This window comes from Dama dama, chromosome X (assembly GCF_033118175.1).
Source record: "Dama dama isolate Ldn47 chromosome X, ASM3311817v1, whole genome shotgun sequence".
Lineage (NCBI taxonomy): Eukaryota > Metazoa > Chordata > Mammalia > Artiodactyla > Cervidae > Dama > Dama dama.
This window is the reverse complement of record NC_083714.1, coordinates 19,471,814-19,499,045: the sequence shown is the minus strand read 5'-3', so window position 1 is coordinate 19,499,045 and position 27,232 is coordinate 19,471,814. Positions and strand designations below refer to the sequence as shown.

At 43.5% G+C, this 27,232-nt stretch overlaps 1 long non-coding RNA gene across 1 annotated transcript; it reads right to left on the bottom strand.

Annotated features, from left to right (window-relative positions):
* Positions 1 to 657: 657 nt before the first annotated feature.
* On the bottom strand, positions 658 to 26,330 carry LOC133051746 (uncharacterized). Its single transcript, XR_009691916.1, has 3 exons — positions 26,098 to 26,330; positions 1,369 to 2,581; positions 658 to 1,011 (listed from the first exon to the last, which is right to left on the bottom strand). It is a non-coding gene; the product is annotated as an uncharacterized LOC133051746 (long non-coding RNA).
* Between the last annotated feature and the right edge of the window lie 902 nt (positions 26,331 to 27,232).

Genomic DNA, 27,232 nt, shown 5'->3' with positions numbered 1-27,232 from the left:
TCGCAGGAGCCAGAGGAGAAGCCAGAGGAGCAGGAACGTGCAAGGCCAGGAACCCCGAGTGACCTACTGGACCACACTGGAGGGGCTGGAGTCACTGGCGGCCCTTCAGGCAGTGAGTTTAACTCTGGGAATGTGAAAGACCACAGGGCCTACATTTGTATCAGGTGAAACAACCGTCAGAGGAAGGGTCACATGGCTCAGAGATTTGCCAAGGGCACATGCAGGGAGTGGGGTGGCCGAGGGAACTGGGTGCTGGGGGTGTGGAGGTCCAAAGATACGGCAGAAGCAGAAATCAGGCATGGCCAAAACACCTGTAGGTGTCTAAGCCATTACTTTGGGTGAGTCCTTTTGGCCTGCATCTGAAGAGGAGCAGTACCCGGGGGTGGGGATTCTATATCAGAAGTGACCAGAAACATTAAGCCAGAGTAGCATTCCCAGAGGTTTATTATTGTATTTGTGGATAATCCCAGGACATAACAGAGACAGTCCCACTAGTGCAGTGCAGAAGCACAAGGTTTTCCACACCCAAGGTGGCGCTGGAAGGGACTGCTGTGTGGTATGCTATGAGTGCCAGATGACTCCAGACACACCTTTGTGAAGAAAGGGAGCAGGTGAGAGACCCAGGGCTTTCTTGCTAAACACACACAGACACACAAAGACACACACACATACCCACACACAACACACACACTTGCCCGCAGACAAGGTGTGCCAAAGGGACTGCAGTTCCTGACGTTCTAAGCAGTGACATGCCACTACTTAGCACACACAGGCCAGTCAGAGATCAGAAGTGGTCAGAAACCGACCCTCCCTTGGCGAATGCAGACACCTTCAGACGCTGAAGACCACAGGGGACCAAGAGCCGTGAGCATGTCTGATGTTATGGCACTGGCTGGGGACATTTGTGGGGCGGGCAGGCAAGCATGAGTGCCCAGAGTGCTTTCAGATGCCTGTTCCAGTATCCCTGTGATATATTGTTGCTGAACCATGAAAGAGGCTGGGATTCTTGGCCTGGAGAGGAGGGGAAGTCTTGATCACTCAGAGATTTTGTGTAATCAAGTTTTATTAAAGTATAAAAGAGATAGAGAAAGCTTCTTACATAGACATCAGAAGGGGGCAGAAAGAGTGCCCCCCTGCTAGTCTTTAGCAGATACTGTCTGCTAATTAGAGAAAGGAAATATCTCAACCCTAAGAGAGTGGCACCAGGCCTCCCTACCACAACATGCATCTTGAGAAAACATTGGCACAAGTTGAGTCATCCTGGGCCATAAAACAACTGACATGAATCTTGAAAAAAGGCAGGTTTCCAAGCAAATGCATTGTCTTATTAACACAGATTAGGAGAAAAATTGTATGAGTAAAACGTACTGGTTTATTGAGGCATCTTTGGTTCTGAGCCTTGGGTGGAACCAATTTGAAGACAGGCAGTCTAGGGTAAATACATAATTCATTAGCATAGCTTAAGAAAAACATTTCCATAAGAAAAATGCATTGGTTAGCTCAAGGTTTGAGAAAGTTAAGTTCAGGTGGAACCAGGTGTTGTCATGACAACACAGAATTGTAAAAGAAACCTCCTTTTAATTTTGTATAGAGAAGGGAAATAAATTCTGACACTTGTAGTTTGTTTTCTCCTGCCGCTTAAGAGAAAGATAAAAAAATCTGTGACACTTGCAGCCTATTTCTTCCGTTTGCAGGCCCCTAGGCGTTCTGCCTCTTACCCTCTCACTTGTTCCATCCCAGACTAGCCCTGTTGCTTGTAGCTCTACCTGGCACGGAATGTGCTATGACTGGCTTCTTGACCGGTGCTGGACTGTGAACAACGGCCAACTATTCGTCATGATCAGTGAACAAGACGAAATCTTGCTTAGCTACATGATGGATTTGAAGGTCAATGAAGGAGAATGAGGACAGGTAGGGGAGCTGGGCAGAGAAGTGGGGGATCATCTGATGCGGTGAGAGCACTTGAGTGGAGAGGCAGAAGCTGTTGATGCCTGCACTGCAGGCAAGCTGCAGACCCTAGAAACTTGCACATTTCCCCTCCTCCTGGTCCTGGCAGGTGTAGGAACTGAGGCATCTCTGGTCCCGCTAACCGCTGCCAACCGCTGCTCTTTTCGGAGCAAACCCTACTTCAGGAACACAGTGATCATTAAGGAGTACTACCTTGACATCACTGATACAACCTGCCTCCCAGGGTGGTGTGGGTGGGTGGGGAAGGGAGTGGATGCTCCTCCTGCACGATCCTGCCCTGCCTCCCCTGTCTTCCTCCAGGATATACACCGTGTCACTGCACTCCAGGCCACTGGTTCTGGGTTTATAAAAGGGGAGCTCTAACCCGCAGGCTGGAAACCAGCAGCCTCAACTGGTTGTTGGATCACAACAGCCCGGGATCAAACAGGAAAGCTGAGATGGGGTTGCTCTGGGCCTCTGCAGAATTGGCGAGTTGTGTTGGAGTTCTTCGCTGTTCATGAAGTGTTCGGGTCCTTGTGAGCCCCATGCTGACCTCGTTCGTGTTGCCAGCAGATAATCAGCGAAGACCTGTGGGTCGACCTCATGCAGTATTTCCCAGAGAGGTAGATCTTGCCTGAAAGAAACACAGGCTGTGAAGGGATCAAAGGTGGGCCCTGAAGGGACAGCCATGCAGAGGCTGGGACACTCTCCTTTCCCAAAAGGAGATGCTCAGGCTCATGCAGGCTGGATGTGGAGCCTGGATTTGGGGCATACTGGTAGCAAGTGACAAGCTGAGACTGGAGGCTTGGGGACTTTGTGTGTCCAAGCATTACTCGAAGAAGCTGTGATTACAAGATGAGAGAGTCCTAGGTGATTCTGATAGAGGCAGGGTGAATCAAGCACCTTTGTCAGAATCATCTTTTCCCAGGTTGGCCACTCCCAGGCCTCCTGCTGCTCACTGAATTTAAGATTCTCCTGGGTCCTTAAGTCCTGCCCTTCCTCCTGGAAAGCACCACCAGTTGGAATGGGTTTCTCTTCACTGTCCCTTGGCACTTTTGTGCTGAATTTGGGGTCTTCTGTGAATTTCCACATCCACCGATTGACCTCTCTGTCACCACCACCATACAGGTAAAACCTGAAATGACTTAAGGCTGGCTGGTGATAATACTGAACATCTGGGGGAAGAAATGGACAGGGATCCCAAAAGGGCAGGACAAGGTGCCTACTGATGCCATCTCCCATATCACTGGACTCAGGCATCTTCAGCTACCGAAACACCTGTGTTCTCTGTTTGTGTTTGTGTCACTGTGCCTTCCTCGTGTGTGTTTACACAGGTATGTTTGTGTCACCTGTGTTTGCATGTGTTTCTGTGTGTGTGCATGTGTTTGGCCCACATCAGATGTAGAGATGAAGGTGACAGAACATGAGACTTGGAGGAACAAGAAGAGGAGGCACGGGACATCCACAGGCTTGGGGAGACTGGTCAATGTATCTCTGGGGCACCCCTGTCCAAAACAGGAACGAGGAAAGGATGGCCAGTGACATCTCTGGACAGTAGTTCCACAAATCTACAATTGCATCAAGAGACATACACAAGCTCACAGTTTCTGCTGTGTTGACCCGTTTTTTACTACCAGCCTTTTTCCATGACTGATCTCCTTAACTGGAAACAGCACACCCCCTCACGTTCTGAAAAGCCCCAAGAAGTGATTGGTGTCTTATATTCCATCTTCCAGACCCACCGCCTGACCTGTGGAGATTGCCTGCAGCATCTGCTCACTCTGTTCAATACAAAGGAACGCCAATGAGTCATGACAAAGGTAGAAAATGGCTCCAGGATAATACCCCAGGGGCCCAGTTAGATGTGGAGAACTGGGTTTGGGAGAACTTCCCAGAGGAAGAGCCTCGTTGGTACCCCAATACTGAGGGGGTAAGCAACCAGTTGGAGAGATATTCAGAGGTCCTCCCCCCACAGATGGTAAAAGATGGGTCTAAGAAGCCTGCTAACATGGCTAAGACCACTGAGATGCTACATGAACCAGATGAAAGCCTGGCTGATTTCTGCAATAGGCTGTGTGAGGCCTTCTGGGTTTTCACCCCTTTTGATCCTGAAACACCTGAAAGTCAACAGATGATAAATTTAGCCTTTGAGGGACAGGCCCCATCGGACATCTGAAAAAAAAAAATTACAGTAGTTAGAAGGGTTTGCAGGTAAAATGCCACAGAACTGCTTTGCCAACAACGTGTTTGTCAATCACAACCAAATAGCAAAAAATGGATGAAGCAAAAAGTCCCACCCTTGGCAGCTGGTCTGCCAAAGCGTGCACTCATGGTGGGACTACACCATAAGGCAAGGGGCCCAGATCTGAAAAGGACAATTCCCCTCAGCCACGATCAGTGTGCCTATTACAAGGAAAAGGGACACTGGAAAAATGAGTGCCCCAGGCGCCCTGAGAAGAAAACCAAAGCAGCAGGCCCACAGAGCCGGTATCAACCCGAGCCACCCAGCACTAGTCTGATCGGGCTAGCTCAAGCAGAAACCAACTAGAGGGGACTGGAATCTCTCCAACTGGGTCCCCAAGAGGCCATGGTCAGAATTCAAGGAGGGGGCCATCCAGTGGACTTTATGGTGGACACTGGCACTGAGCATTCTGTGGTCACCCAGGAGATAGTCCCCTTATCAGGAAAAGAAAATGCCATCATCGTGGGCACAAGCACCCAGACCTGCAGGCCATTTTGCAGTCCTTGACAATGCTGACTGGGGGGCCATTAGGCAGAGCACGAATTCCTCTATCTGCCCTGTTTGCCCTATTTGCTTGATGGGAAGAGACCTGCTTGCTATGATGGGGGCCCAGATTTCCTTTTCTGCTGATGGGTAACCTCACCTAAAGCTAGCTGGCCCATCCTCCTCCTTGATTATGACTCTTGCCATAAGGTGAGAAGTAGAATGGTGCCTGTATTTCTTCCTTCCAGGAGAAGGGACCATTCCTCCTCAATCAGAGACTGAGTATCCACAAGTTTGGGCTAATGAAAGTGCTTCGGGTCTGGCAAAACCCCTTGCTCCCATCCTGATTGATCTGAAACCAGGAGCTCAGCCTGTAAAACTACAACAGTATCAGATTCCCCGTAGGCCTGGCTGGGAATCCAGGCTCATTTAGACAGACTACTCCAACACGGACTTCTGATGAAATGCCAGTCACCCTGGAACACCCCACTACTACCTGTGAAGAAGCCAGGGAGGCCTGACTACCATCTGGATCAGGACTTAAGAGCTGTAAATGAGGCAAAAATTACTCTGCACCCAGCAGTGCCTAAACTGTACACCCTACTAGGACTGATCCCTTCCACAATTGAATGGTTTACTTGTTCGCATTTGAAAGATGCCTTTTTCTACCTCCAGCTTGCACCTGTCAGCCAACCACTATTTGCCCCTGAATGGGAAAACACACATGGGAAACAATGAACAGCTCTCTTGGACGAGGCTTCCTCAGGGTTTCAAGAACTCCCCTACTCTCTTCAGTGGAGCTTTGGCCACTGAGTTCGTGAATTTTCCTGGACAGGAGTTAGACTGTGTCCTGCTGAAAGAGGTCATTGAGCACAACACAGGCTCGATGCCTAGAAGGAACAAAGGCCCTCGTCTCCTTGTTAATGGAAGCTGGGTACCGGGTATCAAAGAAAAATGTACAAATCTGTAAAAGACAAGTCAAATATGTAGGTTTTAACATCATTTGGGACAGCTAGTGCTGGGAACTGAAAGAAAACAAGCAGTTTGCGCCAACCCTCCCCCTACCACTCACCAGAAGGTCAATGAACTCCTGGGAGTAGCAGGATTCTGCAGGATATGGTTCCCTGAATGTTCAGACCTGGCCAGACCCATATATGAGGCCCTGAAAGGAGAGGAAAAGGCTCCCCTTGAATGGGAGCCAAGAGGTGGCATTTCAAACAATTAAGACCAAAGTCTCCAATGCCTCAGGCCTAGAGCTTCCCAGTGTAACCGGAGAGTTCAATCTCTGTGTTCAAGAAAAGTACAAAATGGTCTTGGGAGTCTTGACCCAAAAATTCAGGCCTTGGCAAAGACCGGTGGCTTACTTGTCTAAATAGATGGCCACCCTACCTCTGAGCAGTAGCAGACACTACCTTGCTAGTGAGGGAGGCTGACAAACTAATGTTGGGTTAAAACTAAATGTTAAGTTCACACACCCAGTTATAACCCTGATGGATAGCAGAGGCCACCATTGGCTCACACATGCATGGATGACTCAGTATCAAGAGTTACTATGTGAACATCCACAGGTAAAACTGGAAGTTGTATGAACTCTAAAACCAGCTAGCTTCCTACCAAAAGAAGCAGGGCCCTTGGAACATAATTGCTTGGAATTACTAGATGAAGTATTTTCTAATAGACCAGACCTGACTGACAAGCCACTCCACAACCCAGACCTGGTCCTATATGCTGATGGTAGCAGCTTCATGGAAAACAGAAAGAAGATGGCTGGGTATGCTGTAGTGTCTGACTCTGAAGTGGAGGAAGGATAGGCACTTCCTCAAGGATGGTCAGTGCAGAGAGTGGAGTTACGGGCATTAATCAGGGCACTAGAACTCAGCTGAGAGCAGCAAGTCAATACCTATACAGACTTGCGGTATGCTTTTGCTACTCTACATGTCCACCGAGCCTTGTAGAAGGAAAGAGGACTCCTTACAGCAGAAGGGAAAGGGATCAAAACCTAAGTCGAAATCCTGAAACTTCTGGAAGTATTATGGGAACCAAAGGAAGTGGCAGCTGTCCACTGCAAAGGCCAACAGAAGGGAGGTGATGGGTGGCCAAAGGGAACAGTCACGCTGATGCAGCCACCAGAGGCTGCCCAGCGGCAGCTGCCAGACAGATCAAAAGTTCTGTGAGCCCTAGAGATACCAGCTGCCCCCAGGTACTCTCCCGAGGAGGAAAAGTGGATAAAAAAGGAAGCAGAAACCAAAGCCAAGATGGGATAGTGGCTCACACAAGACCACGAGTCTGCGTTCTGGAACAACTTGCCTACAAGCTGGTGCACCAGCAACATGAACTGACCCATATGTGCAAGACTGCCTTAGAGACTTTGCTAGGCCCATACTATCTCATTGCTCACTTCCCCACACTCTGTTCTTCTGTCTCCCAGTGATATGTAACCTGTTTACAAAAAAATGCTCGCCAGGGGTCTAGTAGGTCGGCAGGGACACATTGTGGACTATCCCCCTTTGAGGATATGGAAGCAGGTTTCACTGAAATCACCCCAAATCAAGGATTTAGATACCTTGTAGTTTTTATCTCCACCTTTTCAGGCTGGGTGGAAGCGTTTCCTACCCGAACTGGAAAAGCAAGACAAGTAACCAAGGCACTCCTGAAAGACGTTGTCCCCAGATATGCCATGCCGCTGACCATAGGGTCAGAAAAAGGACCGGCATTTGTAGCCGATGCAGAACAACAGGTGGCAAAGCCTTTGAAAACCCAGTGGAAATTGCATACTGCCTACCATCCCCAGAGCTCAGGGAAAGTGGAACGCGTGAATTGAACCCTCAGACAGACCTTACGAAAACTATGTTAGGAGACCAGCTTATCTTGGGTAGGCATGTTGCCTGTGGCCCTCTTAAAAAGTGAGGTGTTTACCCTGGGCAGAGAGAGGGTTTTTGCCATTTGAAATCCTGTATGGACGACCACCCCCGCTAGTCAACTTAAGGGGAGACACCAGAGAACTGGGGAACTTGGACTTATATAGGCAGCTATAAGGGTTAGGACACAAAATCTCTCAAATATATACATGGATAATTGATAGAATACCCATTTCCTTAGGCATAACACTACATCCTCACCAACCAGGAGACCGAGTATGGGTAAAGAATTGCAAAAAGAGCCTTTAAAACCCAAGTGGAAAGGGCCCTATTCTGTAATCTTAACTACCCCCACTGATCTCAAGGTGGCAGGAACAGATGCTTGGATCCATTACTCCAGAGTCAAACCTGCAAGTCCGACTGATAGCCAAGAGAAGTGGGAAACGACCCTTAGTCTGGAGGAAGCCCTGTGCCTGACCTTGCGAAGGAAACAAGCACCCCAAAGCCCTGCTTTGGCCCCCCTGGAAGTTGCTCAATAAATGCACAGCTGAAGCTTGAGGAATGAATAGGACCAACAAAAGGCAGATGTATTCGTTATTAATTGGTCTGGGACTCCCCCTATTCATCTTCTTTGGAATAGGGCTTTACTCTTTCCCCAAGAGTGGACTTGTATCCAAAAACTCTCTCGCTGCTTTGCTTATTTCTTCATAGTTCATGTTTTTTGGAGTCTCCTGCTACTGTGATCAACTTAAATATGAAAACAGCGTATTTTTGCCTTACAGTTCTGTTAAGTTGTAAAATCCCTTCCTCATCTGAGAGTTAGGATGATTGTTCTAAATGTATGGAGTCTTTCTACCATGAGGGTAAATGGGACCAAGGATTCACTGACTATACATACAAACCAATAGCATGTTATAGTTCAGCTTTCCCATGCACTAGGGAAGGGAAGCATTACTGGGAGGGAGAAATTAGAGCCCACAGTATGAATGGCCTAACGTGCTATGGCACTCCAAGACAGATGACCTGCTGGACTCGATAGACTCATTTTGGGATGTCAGATGTAGGGGGTGGGGAGGGGGCAAGACCAGGCTAAGAAAGAACCAGACCAAGAGGTGGTCAACCTCTTGGTTAAAGGGCCAAGTAACCAAGCCAGACTAATTGGCATCAGGTCCAAAGACGAGGTCCTCTGGAATGTACAACCAGCTTCAAGCCTCCCTCAAAGATAAGTTAGAAATGCCCACTATTGGAAATAATCCTTTTATCCATCTAGCCAAGGAGGTGGCCCCAGAATTAAATGTCACTAGCTGCTGGGTTTGTGGAGGGGCTCTGATGTGTAAAACATGGCCCTGGAAGTATACTGCATTGGATGCCTTTCTGCTATTCCAATGGAATCGAACAACTAGCAGGTGGGCAGGGGTGCTATTCAGAGTTGGACCCTATCCACAGAAACAGTAGGCAAAGAATGCCTAAGCCAAGAAGGGATAAATTATACCTGGGTCAGAGAAAACAAAATACAGAAGAGCCCTGGTCTATAATGACACCTGCAAGAAACTTCCGTGGAGGCCAGGGACCCCAACCTGGTATTGGGCTCCCCAAAAAGGAGGGAATGGAAATCACACTTGCACTCCCTTCAACTCCACTTCTGGGATTCTAGAGCAAAAGTGTACAGGAAATCAACCTGATGCTAATCCCTTTCTTGCAATCCCAGGCATTAGCCCATATTGGAAGCATCTTTCCTTCACAAACCCAGACTTATGGCAGCCCCGAGGTGTTCCCAATTTGTGACAACCTGAGTCATAGAGAAAAATGATTCCTTGAGCTAGGAGGAAAACAAAATTGGGGCAAAGATGAGTGTCCCCCCAACAGATAACCCAGTATTATGGTCTGGCCACATAGGCACAAGACGGGAGTTGGGGATACAGGACTCCCATTTTCATTCTCAACCAAATAAATCGACTGCAGGTGGTACTTGAGATTATAACTAATGAAATCACAACTGTGCTGGAACTGTTGGCACAGCAACAATCCCAGATGAGGACTGCCATCTATAAAAATAGAATAGTGGAGGAAGGAGAAGCTTGTGGGAAATTCTACCAAACTGACTGCTGTATCCAAACAGGTGTCAATGGAAAAGTTCTGACAGACATAACTAAAAATATCAGGAAGATTGCCCATGTTCTGGTTCAGACAATGTTTCTGCTTAAAACAATAACTGGGATTGTCATAGTCATACTCACCAACGTCTGCTTATTTCCTGCTTCATACCCGTCCTAATAAAAAAATGTAACAGGGTTCATTCATAGAAACAGTTGTTGAATGGAGAACAGCCACCTAGTTGTTGCTTTTAAAGGGCTACCAGCCAGTTCTGGATGATGATGTTCTCTGACAGCTGCAGATGCACCCAAAACATCAAGAGAGGGGAATGAGATAAAAATCAGTCAAAGCCCCCAATTAAAGTAACAAACTTTTGCTTTCCCTTCGTTCATCTTGTGTTAACAGCTGCTGCTCATCAATCACCGCTTCCATATTTGAACTCTTGCTTGCTGGTTACCTCCTTGGGAACTAGGGCTACCTGGGGAAGGGAGGGATCTGAGCCATTTGAGCAGGAAATTTACGGTGTATAAAACATATACAGAACAAAGGCGGGACACTCAGTCTTTGGAGGCGACTCCACTGAGCCCACACCGCTGCTGAATATACCTGGCTGTTCTGCATCTTTGAGTGCCACTTGTCTCTTTCTGATGCCACGGATTCTATAATGACACTACTGTGTCAATCAGCCAACTCATGACCTACTTTCCCTTGGCCTTTCTTTACTGCAAACCATCCTCAGAAACTTGGCTTGTCTGTGCTTTTGCATTCTATCTGCCTTTTCATTTGAGAGGCTTTTGTATGGCAGGAGGAATTACCATCTTTAGTGGTAGGAAGTCATTTAGCACAACTGGTACAGCTGGAAAAGTGAGAGAAAAGTCCTAATACAAAAATGTAACATCAAAGTTAGTGCTATCTTCCGGTTGTATAAGTAGAGAAGTATTCAATGAGAAAGAAAATGAAATCCCAGATAGATGGTTATCTCGTTATGATCTTGAAATTGAAATATGCTTAAGAGAAGAGTCTATATATAGGTGAATCCCGGCTCCAACTCTATTAAGTATTCACACTGTTTGAACAAGTGTGACCGGGCAAGTCTCCTTTAAGTAACCGCCCCCTTCCCACAGAATATCTCCTGAATGTCTAAGCTGTTGCACTGCAGTCGGTCTAGTCTAGTATGCTGAAGCATTAAGATTGTCAAAGCTCATTGAGGTCAGAGACCACATTGTTTATTACATTTTGAAATATGTCCCCAAAGCTTGCAGGCAGATCTGGAGCAGCTCCCACCACCCCAAAAAGCCAGATCCTAGCTCTTAAATCTCCCCTTCATTCTCCGGTCCATCTTTCCTCCATCTTTTCATCAACCTGTGTTCACTGCCCTGGAAAGATGCCCTGTTCTTGCAGTCTTCATCATCTGCCCATTGTCCATATTTTGAACTGTCTGCTGATTGAATGAAATCATTTGAGGAATGGAAATTAGAGGCTGCAGACAGGCTTGCATGGGAACTTCTTTATTAAGTTCCACAGAGGGACCCTGCACTGCCTTGTGGATGAGTTGAATATTAATAGTGATTTGAATCCTATAGACTGGATCATCTGGAAGATGAATAGTTTCCCTCTGAAACTGGCATAAAAGATTTTTACGTGACTTCACTCTCAGTGTACATCTTCTCCTCAATATCCTGTACCTGGTACTCTAACATACAAATATTCTCAGTTGATCATGCATTTGGCCTAATGTGCTACAGTACCAAGTCTGTCTTTTAGGCTTGGCTAAGATGGATGTCAAGAGATCTTGTTGGCACAATTTCTCAAGTTCATAGAGGACTTAAAGTCTGCACTGTTTAAGAGCAGAACTTGTGACATATCGCTGGCATGGCTGCAGGTGTTAATGCTGAGGTTGCCTGGAACTGTGGTTTTGCTGCTTGTACAGCCCTTGTTGGGATTGAGGACCCCGTACATCTCCGTGGGTTGGGGACCTTCAGTTGGACTGGATTGCATTCCTTTTTTTTTTTTTTTTTCAGATATAGACTTTGCAAGTAGGAATGGTGGTCTCTTGGGGTTCTCAGGAAATCAGAGGACTGGTCATAAGAGTGGCGGCCACAGACTACACATTCTACCATGGAGAAGGTAACACTAACACACCTCGAAAACTCTCTGGGGGAAAAGCCCAGGTGGTTTCACCGCTTTGGGAGGGCTTGTGATCCTCTAGGCTTCCCCATGGCTATTACAGCCTAGTGTCTTGTTTAGGGGAGATTTAGGGAGGCATGCTTGCTACAACATCACAACTCTGTGACATTACTAAAGCAATAGGCAAAATGCCTTGGTCACTTCTCTCTTACAGATGAAAGAAGAGGACTGTATTTTATGAGGCAGGGCTGCCTTCATGATAGGCTTATTTTCTTCTACCACTTACTGTAAATGATGCTCACTCTAGTACTTCCTAGGCAACTTTACCCATGAAATAGGAACAAGCTGTAGCCTAGTTGAATCTCTAAAGAAACACTGAAAACTCTCAGGGCGAGTTAAGTATCTGTGAGGATCATCAGTTTACATGTTAGAGATTTCCTTACCAGTTTCCTTTCCATGAGAACCTAGGAAAGAAAAGGAGGCCTCATTTGAAACTGAAAACCTCTTTTCAAGAGGAAGTGGGTGTATTAGTTTTCTAGGGTTGCCAGAACAATGAGAACCATACCAGGTAGCTTAAAAAGATGTTTTCTCAAGCTTCTGGGGATAAAATCAATAACCAAAGAGTCAGGACATTTGTTCTGTTCTGGACTGTGTCAGTCCAGAATTTTCTGGCTTTGTCTTCACACAGTAATGTCTCTGTGTTGTCTGTGACTGATCTCCTTTTCTTATAAAGAATCAGTGGTATTAACCCAACTACCTATTTAGAGGCCCTATTTCCAAACAGGGTCAGAAGAAATGACAATACTCGCATTTTGACTAAATATAATGTACAGAGAGTTATGTCTTCAGCATACAAATTTTGAGAGAATACCATTTATTCATAATATTGATTTTCTTCTCTCAACTTGGTACTGCTATATATCCATCTGTCTCCCAAAGATCACCCCACTAAACAGGTCGCTCAAACCCAGAAAGCAGCTGCTTAAGAAAAGATGGGTTATTTGATAATGATACAGATGAAAACAAAATTCAAAATTTCTTATCAATCTAGAAATCCGCTCCACAAAGACACAGTGGATGGAAAACATTTCTATTATTGAATAAGTACTAAACCATAATGTGATGCACATGATAAGCAAACTACAAAAAGACTGCAAAGAGAAAAGAGATATTTTAAATAGGTATCCTAGCAAACTGTCGACTAAGCTAAAGCCTTTGACTGTGTGGGTCACAACAAACTGTGGCAAATTCTTAGAGATGGAAATACCAGACCAGCTTACCTGCCTCCTGAGACATCTGTGTGAAAGTTAAGAAGCAATAGTTAGAACCAAACATGGAACAACGGACTGGTTCAAATTGGGAAAGGAGTACGTCAAGCCTGAATATTGTCATCTTGATTATTTAACTTATATGCAGATTCAGTTCAATTCAGTTCAGTTGCACAGTCATGTCTGACTCTTCGTGACCCCATGAATCGCAGCATGCCAGGCCTCCCTGTCCATCACCAACTCACGGAGTTCACTCAAACTCATGTCCCTCGAGTCGGTGATGCCATCCAGCCATCTAATCCTCTGTCATCCCCTTCTCCTGCTGCCCCCAATCCCTCCCAGCATCAGGGTCTTTTCCAATGAGTCAATTCTTTGCAAGAGGTGGCCAAAGTATTGGAGTTTCAGCTTCAGCATCAGTCCTTCCAATGAACACCCAGGACTGATCTCCGTTAGGATGGACTGGTTGGATCTCCTTGCAGTCCAAGGGACTCTCAAGAGCCCTCTCCAACACCACAGGTGAAAAGCATCAATTTCTCAGCACTCAGATTTCTTCACAGTGCAACTCTCACATCCATACATGACCACTGGAAAAACCATATCCTTGACCAGACGGACCTTCGTTGGCAAAGTAATGTCTCTGCTTTTTAATATGCTATCTAGGTTGGTCATAACTTTCCTTCCAAGGAGTAACAGCCTTTTGATTTCATGGCTGCGATCACCATCTACAGTGATTTGGGAGCCCCCCAAAAATAAAGTCTGACACTGTTTCCACTGTCTCCCCATCTATTTCACACGAGGTGATGGGACCAGATGCCATGATCTTAGTTTCCTGAATGTAGAGCTTTAAGCCAACTTTTTCACTCTCCTCTTTCACTTTCATCAGGAGGCTTTTTTAGTTCACCTTCAAATTCTGCCATAAGGGTGATGTCATCTGCATATCTGAGGTTATTGATATTTCCCTCAGCAATCTTGATTCCAGCTTGTGGTTCTTCCAGCCCAGCGTTTCTCATGATGTACTCTGCATATAAGTTAAATAAGCAGGGTGACAATATACAGCCTTGACGTACTCCTTTTCCTATTTGGAACCAGTCTGTTGTTCCATGTCCAGTTCTAACTGTTGCTTCCTGACCTGCATATAGGTTTCTCAAGAGGCAGTTCAGGTGGTCTGGTATTCCCATCTCCTTCAGAATTTTCCACAGTTTATTGTGATCCACACAGTCAAAGGCTTTTGCATAGTCAATAAAAGAGAAAGAGATGTTTTTCTGGAACTCTCTTGCTTTTTCGATGATCCAGTGGATATTGGCAATTTGATCTTTGGTTCCTCTGCCTTTTCTAAAACCAGCTTGAACATCTGGAAGTTCTCGGTTCACATATTGTTGAAGCCTGGCTTGGAGAATTTTGAGCATTACTTTATAGCGTGTGAGCTGATTGCAATCATGCGGTAGTTTGAGCATTCTTTGACATTGCCTTTCTTTGGGATTGGAATGAAAACTGACCATTTCCAGTCCTCTGGCCACTGCTGAGTTTTCCAAGTTTGCTGGGATATTAAGTGCAGCACTTTCATAGCATCATTTTTCAGGATTTAAAATAGCTCAACTGGAATTCCATCACCTCCAATAGCTTGGTTCATAGTGATGCTTCCTAAAACCCACTTGACTTCACATTCCAGGATATCTGGCTCTAGGTGAGTGATCACACCATCGTGATTATCTGGGTCGTGAAGATCTTTTTGTACAGTTCTTTTGTGTATACTTGCTACCTCTTCTTAATATCTTCTGCTTCTGTTATGTCCCTACCATTTCTGTCCTTTATTGAGCCCTTCATCGCATGAAATGTTCCCTTGGTATCTCTAATTTTCTTGAAGAAATCTCTAGTCTTTCCCATTCTGTTGTTTTCCTCTATTTATTTGCATTGATCGCTGAGGAAGGCTTTCTTATCTCTCCTGGCTATTCTTTGGAACTCTGCATTCAAATGGGTATATCTTTCCTTTTCTCCTTTGCTTTTCGCTTCTCTTCTTTCACAGCTATTTGTAAGGCTTCCTCAGACAACCATTTTGCCTTTTTGCATTTCTTTTCCATGGGGATGATCTTGATCCCTGTCTCCTGCACAATGTCACGAACCTCCGTCCATAGCTCATCAGGCTCTCTGTCTATCAGATCTAGTCCCTTAAATCTTTCATTGTATAGTCATATGGGATTTGATTTAGGTCATGCCTGAATGGTCTAGTGGTTTTCCCTTCTTTCTTCAATTTAAGTATGAATTTGGCAATAAGTAGTTCATGATATGAGCCACAGTCAGCTCCCAGTCTTGTTTTTGGTGACTGTTTAGAGCTTCTCCATATTTGGCTGCAAAGAATATAATCAATCTGATTTCAGTGACGACCATCTGGTGATGTCCATGTGTAGAGTCTTCTCTTGTGTTGTTGGAAGAGGGTGTTTGCTATGACCAGTGCATTCTCTTGGCAAAACTCTATTAGCCTTTGCCCTGCTTCATCCCATGCTCCAAGGCCAAATTTGTCTGTTACTCCAGATGTTTCTTGACTTCCTACTTTTGCATTCCAGTCCCCTATAATGAGGACATCTTTTTTGGATGTTAGTTCTAAAAGATCTTGTAGGTCTTCATTGAACTGATCAACTTCAGCTTCTTCAGCATTACTGGTTGGGGTATAGGCTTGGATTACTGTGATATTGAATGGTTTGCCTTGGAAACGAACAGAGATCATTCTGTCGTTTTTGAGATTGCACCCAAGTACTGTATTTCAGACTCTTTTGTTGATCATGATGGCTACTCCATTTCTTCTAAGGGATTCCTGCCCACAGTAGTAGATATAATGGTCATCTGAGTTAAATTCACACATTCCAGTCCATTTTAGTTCACTAATCCCTAGAATGTTGACATTCACTCTTGCCATCTCCTGTTTGACCACTTCCAATTTTCCTTGATTCATGGACCTAGCATTCCAGGTTCCTATGCAATATTGCTCTTTACAGCATCGAACCTTGCTTCTATCACCAGTCACATCCACAATTGGGTATTGTTTTTGCTTTGGCTCCATCCCTTCATTCTTTCTGGAGTTATTTCTCCACTGATTTCCATTAGCATATTGGGCACCTACCGACCTGGGGAGTTCCTCTTTCAGTATCCTATCAATTTGCCTTTTCCTACTGTTCATAGGGTTCTCAAGGCAAGAATTCTGAAGTGCTTTGCCATTCCCTTCTCCAGTGGACCACATTCTGTCAGACTTCTCCACCATGTCCCGACCGTCTTGAGTGGCCCCACACGGCATGGCTTAGTTTCACTGAGTTAGACCTGCTTCACTGAGTTTTCCTGCTTAAAATAAGGAATTCTCTATATTTCATATAGGAAAGCCTGAATGATGACTTTCCTACAGGAAATATGTAACTTTCTATATTTCATACATGAAAATATGGGTGCAGATTTTTCTACATGAAGCATGAAATCTGTATTTCATGTTTGAAAATCTAGCTGTATATGTTTCGTCATGACATATGGAATATTCCATGTTTCACATATGGATATATGTGCACATATTTACCTGCATGAATAGGGAATCCTGTATTATTCACATAGGAAAATTTGAGCATACATTTTCCTGCTGAATTATGAAATTCTACTTTCATAAATGAATTTCTCAATTAAATTTTCTGACAAGAGATATGCAATCCTCTATAGTTCAAACATTCATTCCAGAAGGAAATATTCATTCCAGAAATACAAAATGTGTACATTTCACAAATAAAAATCTTGATAGAGGTTGTCTTACATGATGTGTGGTACTCTTTATATTTCATATAAAAGATCTGTATGTCCTTGATTTAAATATAGACTAATCTATATTTCACATATGAAAATATGGGCATTGTGTGTTCTACAATATATGTATTTCTTTATATTTCACAAATGAATTGTTGAATTTTTCATATTACATTTATAAATATTGGTTGCACACTTTCCTACATGGTATATGGACTTTTCTGTGTTTAGCATTTGAAAATATAGACATTCATTTTTCTACACCAAATACGAAATTCCTTAAACTTGACATATTAAAATATTAGCATGGGTTTTGTAGGCATAGATTCTGAATTGTGAATGAGGAATTTTGTGTTTTGCATGTGGACATCACATTGGAAGTTTTCCTAAATGAAATATGAACTTCTGTATATTTTACAGATGATAATTGGAGGAAAGGTGTTTCTGCTATACAGATACATGGGATTCTGTACTTTACATATATGGACATCTAAATTAAGATTTTATTGCACAAATATATAACTGTCTATATTTCACATTATACAACACTGGGAAAAATTATACCTACATGAAATATGAAATCTCTACTTTTCACATATATTAATAAGTGAACAGATTTTCATACATGATGTAAGATATTTTTCAAGTTTCATATAAGGAAATCCCATCCCAGATATTCATACAAAAAAAACACTGACCTCTATATTTCATATATGAAAATATGGTTGCCAATTTTCCCAGATGAAATGGGAATTCTCTATATATCACATTTGAAACCTGGCCACCCATTTACCACAAAATATGGAATATATGAAAATCTCTGCTCAAAGTTTCCTCTAGGAAATACTGAACATTATGTATGTCACACATGAAAACTTGGGTGCTAATTTACCCATGTGCAATCCGGAATTATGTATATTTTGGATATCAAAACCTGTGCACCGATTTTACCACCTAAAATAAATAATTTTGCATATTTCTTTTTTTTCTTTATTTTTTATTAGTTGGAGGCTAATCACTTTACAATATTGTAGTGGTTTTTGCCACACATTGACATGAATCAGCCATGGATTTTCATATATGAAAATCAGGGTGAAACTTTACTCAGTTAAAAATGGAATTCTCTATATTTTACATATGAAACTGTCAGTGCTGAATTTATATCATGAAATATTGAATTTTGTATTTCACTTTATGAAAATCTGTATGCTGAATTTCTTACATGAAATATCATATTTTCTATACTTCATATATGAAAATCTGGGTGGTGATCCTTACATCAAATATAGAAATCTCTATATTTCACAGATGAAAACCATGGCTTTGGTTTTCTTCAGATATGGAGCACCAATGTGGCATCAGAATTATCTCTATTTCACAAATGAAAATAGGTGCACCACTGTTTTTTCATGAAATATGGAGTTCTTTGTATTTCTTATATCAAAATCTAGGCTTGAACACTCTTTCATGGAAGTTGGACTTCTGTATTGTTCACATTTGAAGATCAGAATGGAGATTTTCCTATAAGAAATATGAAATTACTGTATTTCATATGAACCACTGGTTCCTCAGGTACTGACACATTTGTTCCCTGTTTGTGTCCCTGTGCCTTGCACATGCATGTGTACAGGTGTGTGCTTGTATCACCTGTGTTTGCGTGTGTGTGCATGAGCCCAGTCCCCAGCTGACATGGAGATGAAGGCAAAAGAACATGAGATGTCTATAAATGAGTAGAGGAGGCAGGAGATGTCCACAGACTAGGGGAGACTGGTCCACGCATCTGTGCGGTGCCCCTTCCAGGACAAGAATTGCGAGCAAAGGATGGCCTGTGACAACTCTGGGTAGTGAGTCCACAAATCTACAATTACCTCAGGAGACAAAGACACGCTCACAATTTCTGCTGTGCTGTTGCATGTGTTTGTATCTGTAAAAGGGGTTGGAGGGTTTGCAGAGTCACCCAGCATAAATCAAGTGGTATCGGGTTCTAAAATCATTACCTGTGGACCCCTCAGTCTGTGGGGGCACTGGCCCTGATTAAAACTTTTCAAGAAATGGGCATAGAAGGAACCTACCTCAACATAGTAAAGGCCACATATATTAAGCCCACAGCAAATATTATTCTCAAAGGTGAAAAACTGAAAGCATTCTGCCTAAGATCAGAAACAAGACAATGGTGTCCACTTTCACCACTGTTATTCAGACTAGTTTTTGAAGTCCTAGCTACAACAGTCAGAGAAGAAAAAGAAAGAAAAGGAATCCAGATCAGAAAAGAAGTATAGCACTCACTGTTTGAAGATGATGGGATGCTGTACATAGAAAACCATGATACTATCAGAAAATTACTAGAGCTAATCAGTGAATTTAGCAAAGTCACAGAATACAAAATCAATACATAGAAATAATTTGCATTGCTATATACTAACAATGAAAAATCAGAAAGAGAAATTAAGGAATCAAGTCCATTCACCACTGCAACAAAAAGAATAAAACATCTAGGAACAAACTTACCTAAGGAGATAAAAGAATTGTATACAGAAAATTATAATTTGATGAAAGACATCAAAGATGACATAAACAGATGGAGAGATATTCCAGGTTCCTAGGTAAGAAAAATCAATATTGTGAAAATGACTATAGTACCAAATGCAATTTACAGATTCAGTGCAGTTCAGTTCAGTTGCTAGTTGTGTCCGACTCTTTGTGACCCCATGAATCGCAGCACACCAGGCCTCCCTGTCCATCACCAACTCCTGGAGTCTACCCAAACCCATGTCTATCGAGTCGGTGATGCCATCCAGCCATCTCATCCTCTGTCATCCCCTTCTCCTCCTGACCCCAATCCTTCCCAGCATTAGGGTCTTTTCCAATGAGTCAACTCTTCGCATGAGGTGGCCAAAGTATTGGAATTTCAGCTTCAATGTGATCCCTATCAAATTACTAATGGTGTTTTTCATAGAACTAGAACAAAAAATGTCACAGTTCATATGGAAACACAAAAGATCCTGAATAGGCAAAGTAATCTTGAGAAACAAGACTGTAGCTGGAGGAATCAACTTACCTGATTTCAGGTTATACTACAAAGTTACATTCAAGACAATAAGTTACAGGCAAAAAAACAGAAGTATAGGCCAATGGAACAAGACAGAAAGCCCAGAGAAAAACCCACACACATGGACACCTTATCTTTGACTTAGGAGGCAAGAAAATACAGTGGGAACAAGACATCACTTTCAATAAGGGGTGTTGGAAGAACTGCACAACTAAGTGCAAAAGAATGAAATTAGAACACTTCCTAACATCATACACAAAGATAAACTCAAAATGGACTACCAAAATGTAAGACCAGAAACTATAAAACTCTTGGAAGAAAACATAGGCAGAACACTGTATGACATAAATCATAGTAAGATCCTCTACGACAAACCTCCCAGAATAAAGGAAATAAAGACAAAAATAAATAAGTGGGCACTATTTAAATTTAAAAGTTTTACATAGCAAATGAAACTATAAACAAAGTGAAAAGACCACACTCAGAATGGGAGAAAATAATAGCAACTGAAACAACTGACAAAGTATTAATTTCCAAAACAGAAACAGCTCATACAAGTCAATACCAGAGAAACAACCAACCCAGTCGAAAAGTGGGAAAAAGTCCTAAACAGATATTTCTCCAAAGAAGACGTACAGATGACTAATAAGCACATTAAGAGATGCTCGCTATCACTCATTTTTAGAGTGTTCGTCGCTCAGTTGTGCCCAACTCTTTGCAACCTCATGGACTGCAGCCTGTCAGGTTCCTCTGTCCATGGAATTTTCCAGGCAAGAATACTGGAGTGGATTGCCATTTCCTTCTCCAGGGGATCTTCACGACCCAGGGATTGAACCCAGGTCTCCCGCACTGCAGGAAGACTCTCTGAGGCACCAGGGAAGCTCATTATTAAAGAAATGCAAATCAAAACTACAATGTGATATCACCTCACACCAGACAGAATGGGCGTCATCAAACAATCCACAAGCAACAAGTGCTGGAGAGGTTGTGGAGAAAAGGGAACCCTCCTACACCGCTGGTGGGAATGTAAATTGATACAGCCACTAGGGAAGATAGTATGGTGATTCCTTAAAAAAAAAACTAGGACTAAAACCACCATAAGACCCAGCAATCCCACTATTAGGCATATACCCTTCAAAAACCAAAGCCAAAAAAGACACACGTACCCCAGTGTTCACTGCAGCACTATTTACAGTAGCCAAGACATGGAAGCAAGCTAGATGTCCATCGACAGAGGAATGGACAGAGAAGCTATGGTGCATATATACAATGGAATGCTACTCAGCCATAGAAAAAAAGGAATGCATTTGAGTCAGTTCTAAGGAGGTGGATGAACCCAGAGCCTATTATACAGAGTGAAGTAAGTTAGAATGAGAAAAACAAACACTGTGTATTAATGCATATATATGGAATCAAGAAGGATGGTACTGATAAACCTGTTTGCAGAGCAGCAATGGAGACATAGACATAGAGAACAGACTTATGCACAAGGGTAGGGGAGAAGAGGGAGTGGGTGAGACAAATGGAGAGAATAGCATGGATGCATATACACTAACATATGTAAATAGATAGTCAATGGGAATTTGCTGTATGACTCAGGGAACTCAAATGGGGGCTCTGTAATAACCTAGAGGGGTAGGAATGAGCGGAAAGTGGGAGGCATTCAAGAGGGAGGGGACATATGTACACCTACACCTGCGGTTAATTCTGGTTGATGTATGACAGAAATCAAACCAATACTGTAAATAATAGTCAATCAATGAAAAATAAATATTTTTTTCAAATCTAAAAAAAGGTTATTTGGAAATTATCTAGAATGTCACCCTTGAGAGGAAAAAAAAAACTTAATATGCAGTCTATTGCCTTCCAGGTCTGTTCTCTTCATTTTTAAAATGTATGAGATAGGGGAGTTAATGTCTTCATGATACTGTATCTGTTATTTGGACCAGGAACTGTTCTCTGTGATGTGTGCATGCTGACATGACACCCCATGGTCTTTCATGCACTTAGGAGACACTGTGTTCAATCCATACACAGATCCATACACAGTAAAGTTTCCTGCGGATGGACACATTGATCTGCCTTTTGATCCAGAGTACACTAGACACTGCAATGTATTCCAGATTGGGGGTCAGATACAACACGTCTCTGTTCCTCTCTGGCCTGGGCACCAATCTGACTCAGCTCTTGCTAGGGAGGTGACTTTGGGCAAATTCATTCACCTGTTTACCACCTCATGTTTCTGCTTCCTTAGCTGCCAAAAGGGATGATAGTATTAAAAATGCTTACCTCATAGTGTTGTGATGAATACTCAAAGACTTTATTATATGTGTACATATGGAGAGCTAACCACGGTTCAGAAGGGTGAGCTTATCTTCTTGCCTCTCTTCACTTCCTTTTTCTGCTTGTACTCACTACCCCTGTCCTTGCCCCCATCCTTTTCCCTTCCCACCCCAACTCTGCTCTCTAGCACCTGTGCCCCATTCTCAGACTCTCCATCCAAAAACATGGCTGACAATCTCCTCATAATTTACCTCAGAAAATATCCATACCATCACCCTTGGATTAAAAATCATGAATATTAGCAGAAGAAATAAGAAACAGACTAACATTAGCAATGTGAAAACTATGCAAGAAATAAAGCATTACTGATGAAAGTTTAACTACTAATATTTTCATATCTTGATCAGATTCAGATTTTCAGAATTTGATACAGGAGAATTAGACTCGATAAAAAGAATGCCCCCCCCCCAAAAAAAAAAATAGCTGTGTGATGAGGTTTCTCGGCCTTTAAATTTCCCTCTATAAGGTTTTTAAAACTTTATATACTCATATTCTATAACTGTCCAGTGATCACTTATTTCCTGTCACTATACAGATCATATGAAGGCATCATTAGACTTGTAATTTCATAGAGAATATGCACTAAGCTTTTCCATACGAGCACATGATGAAACCTCAGTGTTGCATTTAGGCTTCACGATATCCTCACAAAAAGAGGCAAATACTCATTGTGCTTAAAAAAAAAAAAAAAAAAAAAAACAAAACAAAACAAAAAAAAACCTTCCCCCAGGCCTCATACACTCCGTTCTTAAGGCCCTGAAGAGCTGAAGTGATACTGCAAAGTCCATGCGGTGAGTCAAGGTGGTCTTGACACTGTGCCCCTGGAACACTATCCAGGGAAAGGTGGAACAGAAATAATATTAACTACAGTAATGACAACAGCTAAAATTGACTGGGAATGTACCATATGGCACATACTGTTCTGACAATTTCCCATGTCTTAACATGGTTAGTGTTCTACACTGCCCCAGGAAGTAGTTAAATTTACTCCAAGCTAGTGTTTCTATGCGGCTAATGGAGGAAGAAGGCACAGAGATGCTATGTAACTTTCTCAGTATCGCCCAGCAGTAAGGGAACCACGGGCCTGGAGGCATTGTGGAAAACTCAGTGTGTTCTGCATTTATTTTGTCAAGGGTAAGATCCAACAGCTATGGCAAAATATGTAGAATAACAGCTACCACATAACACAAATTGATCTTACATCAAAGAAATGCACACTAAATAGAAATCTGATTTCTTCAGAAATCTTTCAGATAGAGGCTTGGCAAGACTGGAATTAGGATGTTTTGTAGAAATGATGGTCTGAGAGCCTCTTCAGCACAGCAGACAGCATGTCAGTGAGTCTCCTAGACTGCGGGTCCTGGGTTTGTGCATCAGAGAAGGCAGGAAACCCCTGTCACCTACACATGTTCCCAATGGAGACAGAGCCTGGCAGGAGGCAAAATAAGGCCATTCCTCTGCTCTGGTAGTGCCTAGACAAGTTGTCCGTGTCAATCAAAACTGAGGAATTCTAAAAAAAAAAAAAAAAATGCAGCTCACTGCAGCGACAATAGTGCTCTAGAATCTGCTGTTTTTCACTATGCTTGGGAAACTCTCAGGAACTTTATTAAACCCCTTTAGTAGTGAGACTGTCAGCAAAATAAGGGAAATAGTGATCAGAACAGATATGAGAAAAATAAATAGAAATGATCAACAAAACCCAAAGCTGATTCTTTCAAAAGATCAATACAAATTCATAAACTGCTACTCATATAGACCAAAAAAAAAAGCAAGATAACTAAAGACAACACTTCCCAATATTGGGAGTAAAATAGATTTCAGATCCCACAGAAATTAAAAGGATTCTGTGAATAATTCTACATAACTACATCTGGCAATTTTGGTGAAAGAAAGGAACTAACTAAGTTCAGCCAAAAAGAAACAGATAATCTATTTAAAAACTGAGCTTGTAGTTGAAAAATTTACAGAAATCTCCAGGCCCAGGTGGTATACCTGGAACAAAAGAGAAAGGAGGGAAAAAATGGGTAGGGACAGAGAAAATGTGACTATATTCTAATATAATCAGTTACTCAAGGTAAAATGGGCCAAATCCAAGCAATGTGATGAAGCCATTAGTTTTTATTTTCTCGTTGTCCTCCAGCTTCCCCTTCCTGCCTCCCTCCTTTGCCCCAGTTGCTTTCTCCTTCTTAAGTCCTGCTCTCCATCAAGAGTAGAAACATTATGAGGCACAATTCCCACATTATAACTGATATCCGCTAGTTGGCTGACATTCAGCATGGATGCTGTCATCCCTGCAGCTGGTACACTCAAGCTCTCTGTCTCTCATCATGGACCAGAAGGTTTCACTCCTAATTTCAGGTATAGCTAAGAGAGAAGGTGCAGGGCACATGTTGCAGCCTTGAGTCCTTCATCTGTGAAATGTGGATGACCACAAATTGTGGGAGAAACAGAGACAGCAGCACCAGACCCTTTTCAATGAGTGCTAAGCCCATTGAAACATGCCAAACCCAGAGCATCACAGAACTCCTTGACATTCAGAAGCACGTCAAGTAGATTTCCCTGCCAGGACTGTTGCATTTATGTTCCTTCTGCCTGGAATGCTCTTCCCTTAGGTAAGCCCATGGCCTGCTCCCTCACTTCCTCCACATCTCTCCTTAATTGCCATCTTTCAGCGAGACTTTCCCTCATTATCCTGAATAAAATAATAACATCATACCTACACATACCCTGTCCCCTGATCTAGAATTATCTTTCTTCATAGTGCCTGCCACCCTTGATTTACTTACTGACTACCAGGTCTATGAAATGAGAGACTTGGTCCATTTTGTCCAGTCACAAACTCCTCAAAGAGTGCTCTGGTATGTGACAGGTGCTCAGAAAACATTTGCTGAAGGACAGTCGGGAGCCAGACCCTTTACACACACTGCTAACATGCAGAGGTACCCTCCAAGGCGGACACTGGCCCCACTGTATTAATTCTCATACATACTGAGATTCCAGGAGATAAGTGACACGCTCAACAACACACAGCATGTCAGGTTCCAGGCTTCGGAATTACATCTGCCAGCTTCCAACTCCTCAGTTCCTGGACAGAGACCTTACAGCCAAGAACACAAGAGGCTTTATTTCTAACAAAACGACTCCAAATAGCTCAGGTAGATACCCAGAGACACAAAAAACAGGTCACTGAATATCTGCACAGAGAGCTCACAACTCGAGTCTCAGACCCTCAAACATGACAGAAACCAAACGCACTGCGACAAAGAGCCTCAAAACAGACCAAGGTCTTCAAGACAGAAACAAATGAGAATTGCACAGATACTTCACATCACGGAGACTGACTTCTGAACCACTCCGGACACTTACTAACCTAATACAGAAACCCCTATGCAGAAAGATAGAACTTTGAGTAACTCAGTACATCATACAACCTTAAGATAAAACTCCCCAGACAAATGGAAAACCTGCACCCTGTGCACAGACCCCAAGCAGCTGATAGTTGACACCTTAAGACAAATCCCTCCTCAAAGCAGCTCAGAGCCATCACAACTTGGGACACAGAATCAAAAGCTCAGAGATCTCACATTCTGGGCCACAGACGCCTACACAGAGATCTGCACCCAGGGACTCAAATGAGCGAAAGCTCCAAAAATGCATATCCCCGCATACAGGCACACATATCCTAGAGGCTTTGGACTATGACTCGCAAAATCCACTCAGATCAAATATCCCATCACCCACAATCCTAGCCAATGGCTCAGAGAGATCAAATGTACCCCAAACAGCATCGGTGATGTCATACGTAGCCATACACAACCCCAAGCTCCCTGACACAGGCTCTCCAGGGAGAGCCGCGAAACAAGCCCAGAGACCTCTCCCTGGTCATGAATTGCATGCACCTCTGTGACTTACCGCGCGTTGCCATATGATCCAGACTGAGAGCTAAGTAAGACTGAAACACCGTCACCCTGCACAGCCACTGACTGTGCCGAGCCTCGCCACTAACCAAGGCAGCTATTCAACCCCTTCGGGAAAAGCGGTAAAACTCGGAGAAAAACTGCACACTCTGAAAAGCCGCGCAAGCGAACGCAGGCGCACTGGTATACACACGCCTCTCGCCCGGAGTTCCAGCTCTGCGAGGTCAGTGCCTGTCTAAGACAGGCAGCCAATAGGAACTCAGCAGGAGAGTAAGGAAGGCGGAAGTAGCCCGACTTCCGTGTGTACTCGCGCCCCGGAAGAACTAATTCCGGTAATCTCCCGGTCGCCGCACCCCCAAAGCGGCAACCAATCTCTCGCTCTGTAGCTATCCCCACCTTGGATGTGACCATGTATAAAAGAAGAGGTGGAGTTGGAAAAGAGACTAAGTTGCAGGTTAATATCGGTGTCCACTCGAATTCAAATGAGGCTGGAAGACAGAGTGGAGCGAATGCGGTTGGATCCAGTGGCGCCATGAGCGCCTCCGCTGGGAACTGTGGTCGAGGCCCGACGCGGTGTCAGGGTACCCTCTGTGTTGTCACACGCACTCCCCCAATGGTACCTTCCAGAGTGGGTGGTTCCACTGCTACGCCTCAGTGGTACATCCCAGGACAGAACTGTTTCATCTCCAGCGCCCCTTGGTGGTGAGATTGGGGAACAACAGACGTAGATGCCCTTAGCATCCCAGGATGATAAGCAAAGGAAGGAAAGACAAAGTTAGGATGAAAACCTGATTGCCACACTCTTGGACTCAGAAAAAAGTCTTCATAAACTGAAGATTACTCCTCTGTGGTGGCCACTATTGTAACAGGAAGCATTCTTGGAATTTTCTCTGTGCTGGGCATTGGCATTGTTGCTTGTTTGTGCTTTCCTATTTAATATAGAATAGGTCTCATGGGGAAAGCTAGCCACAGTCCCCCAACTGGCAGTGTTGTAGCCACGATTTCCAGGAAACAAACTCACTCAGAAGGACAATGCAGATAGTGGAGTGCAGTTTATTACACCGGCGGGCCCAAGGCAGTCTCCTCTTAGCCAAGGACCCCTACCAGGTTTGTGAAAACCTTATATACCC